Source organism: Gossypium hirsutum, chromosome A10 (assembly GCF_007990345.1).
Source record: "Gossypium hirsutum isolate 1008001.06 chromosome A10, Gossypium_hirsutum_v2.1, whole genome shotgun sequence".
In the NCBI taxonomy this organism is placed as follows: Eukaryota; Viridiplantae; Streptophyta; class Magnoliopsida; order Malvales; family Malvaceae; genus Gossypium; species Gossypium hirsutum.
In genome coordinates, this window is record NC_053433.1 from 97,940,811 (window position 1) to 97,943,883 (window position 3,073).

The 3,073-nt window shown below is 36.3% G+C and overlaps 1 non-coding gene across 1 annotated transcript; it reads right to left on the reverse strand.

Moving 5' to 3' along the window:
* Window positions 1-2,667: 2,667 nt before the first annotated feature.
* LOC121208655 (small nucleolar RNA R71) lies at window positions 2,668-2,774 on the reverse strand. The gene has a single exon (XR_005903786.1). It is a non-coding gene; the product is annotated as a small nucleolar RNA R71 (small nucleolar RNA).
* Between the last annotated feature and the right edge of the window lie 299 nt (window positions 2,775-3,073).

The following is a 3,073-nucleotide window of genomic DNA, read 5'->3' on the forward strand; positions in this document are numbered from 1 at the left end:
GGCCTCGGTTTCTTTGGCCTTGATGTCTTATACTCCGTATAGATGAACGATCACTTTCTTTGTCACTTGGCTCATAAGGATCTTACTAGTTTTGGATAGGACACCCATGCCTTTGTCTTGCATTTACAGGGGTGTTCTCGCGTTGTTCTCGTACCTCGATTTGATATAATCGATCTTTGATGGGTACGAGTTTACGATCAAATAGTCGCTCCATTTCTCACATAACCGCTTGAAGTGTAAGATCTAGCACGACTCCACCAACATTCCTTATAGGACGAAAACCACCTTCTTCGTTTGGATTCCTTTCCGAATTTCTTGACATCTTAAGTTCTCACAAACTAAAACCTCACTATTTCTCTCTAAAAAAAAATTCACTCACTTGGCTTTGTTTAGTCGAATAGGTTTACTACACTCTTGCCTTTTTCCACTCAATTTGCCTCTCTAAGTTCTCAATGGATACTTGGACTTAACAGCGATAGTTGTGGAGTCAGATTGCAAAATGATTGATTCAGGTAGATCTTGATTTTAGGATAATGTAGCTAGCAAAAAAAAAAGAAAAGGGATGAAACTGTGGCCGATTGGTATGGAATTAGAATAATGAATTCAGGCAGCAAATAACTCTCGAGCTAGCTTTTTGATAAATCGTAATTTATACATATTTTACCCATGTTTAACGCATTTTATGGATGATTTCCCATTAGAATTGGTGAATTCGATGCTCCTAATGCTTTAATTTCATGTTTTATACTTAGGAGAGTGAAAGGAATGAGAAATGGGTCAAAAACAGAGAAAATGGGCCAAAGTACAAAATCAGCACGGCCTAGACCTCCTCACACGGGAAGACCACACGGCCATGTCAATTTGGTAGGCTCGAGCACGGCTTGAAGTAATTGCACACGGGCAAGTCTCTGCTAAGCCCAAGTTGAGTCCAATTTGGAAAAGGCTAATCTTGAGGGCTCTGAGGCATTCCAAAGCCTATAAATAGACCCTAGAGGAGGAAGAAAAGTGTGACACAGAATAGGGAGTAAGGAATTACTCCAAGGAATCTGATTGATCCATCCCAGAAGCCGAATTCACCATCAAGACTGAAGATCTCTCCTCAATTTCCCCTTCAGGAGTTCTGAGTTTTCTTTATGTTTTGTATTCTTTATTATTCTGAGATGTTTTCTTACTTAGTTATGAACTAAAACCCCTAAATACCTAAGGGGAATGAAACCTAAGACGAATCTTGTTATTATTTTCTGAATTGTATGATAAATATTTAACTTGTTCTTAATTATGTGTTCTTAATTCTTGTTTTGATATCCCAGGATACTGATTCAAGATAAGCTCTTATTCAAAGGAGGAATAGACCCTGTCTAAGAGTACATTTGTTATAATTAAGCGGAGTTGTTTGCGCGCCTAGACATAAGGTGACAAGATTTTGCCAAATTAGGGTAAAACTTAATAAGGGAGTCCATAGATCGAGTTAATGCAACCCTAGGGTGTTAATTAGAAAAAGGTCTCAATTATTCAATCTAGGGATTAGACGTTATTAGTCTTGAATAGGGATAATAACATAACTTAGGGATCTCTACGGAACAAGTTAAGTGAATAAATCGTCCGATTCAGAGCCAAATAACAAGTACAGCCTAGGTGGATTTTTCCTTAGGTATTGTCTTAATTCAATCGATTTTCCCAAAAGCAATTCCACAATTCTATTCTCTGTGAGTTCTTAGTTTAGATAATTAGTTAGTTAAAACAAAACCTCTTTATTCTTAGGCTATATAATAAAAAGACAGTCATTACTAGTACTTTTAGTTCCTTTGGGTTCGACAATCCGGTCTTGCTAAAACTATACTACTGTTCAATAGGTACACTTGCCTACATCGCGATAATAGTTAGTTTCAAGAACGATTAATTATAAATATTTAACACCTATCACGAAATCATGCGATCAAGTTTTTGGTGCCGTTGCCGGGAAACTAAGATATTAGGAACGCTCAATTTTTATTATTTTAGCCATTTATTTTTCTTGAAATTTAATTTAATTTAATTTATTATTATTATTTATTAATTTACTTTTTTCTTTCTCTTGGCAGGTTTTTATAGTTTATGACTAAAAGAAACTTGTTAGGACCACTACTTTTGACGAAGAAATCGATTGCAAAGTTCGCAGAAACCAAAGAGAAATAAGGTGAAGCTTAAGATACACAGAGAATGAGCAAGAGGATGATACTCAACCCACAACCGAAGAGATGGCTGAAAACCAAGACAATCAGCTACCTCCTGCAATTGCTAATAATCAAAATCCTGTTCCACGTAATATGTATGATTATGCTAAACCTTCTTTAACAGGAACTGAATAGAGCATAGTTAGACCTGCTATAGCTGTAAATACTTTTGAACTAAAACCTAACACTATTCAAATGATACAACAATTTGTTTAGTTTGATGGTTTGCAGGATGAGGATCCCAACACTCATTTAGCAAACTTCTTGGAAGTATGAGATACATTTAAAATTAATGGTGTTTCTGATGATGCCATTCGTCAACGGTTATTCCCTTTTTTCATTGAGAAACAAAGCTAAATAGTGGTTGAACTTATTACCACAAGGGTCAATCACTACTTGGGAACAAATGACTGAAAAATTTCTATTAAAATATTTTTCGCCGACTAAAACGGCTAAATTACGTAATGATATCTCTTTGTTTGTGTAGATGGACTTAGAGACTCTTTACGATGCATGGGAGAGATACAAAGACTAACTGAGAAGGTGTCCTCACCATGGGTTACCGCTTTGGCTACAGGTTCAAACGTTCCATAATGGCCTGAATCCTTCGACTCGACAAATGGTTGACGCTTCTACTGGCGGAACCATAAATAATAAAACACCTTAAGATACCTATGAGTTTATAAAGGAGATGTCACTGAATAACTATCAGTGGCAAGTCATGAGGACTAAGCCAACTAAAACAGTTGGCATTTATAACACCGATTCGGTTACTATATTGTCAAATCAGGTAAAACTTCTAAATATAAAGATTGATGGTTTACTTGGTTCTACTCAGGTAAATCGAGTAATGAGGTGCG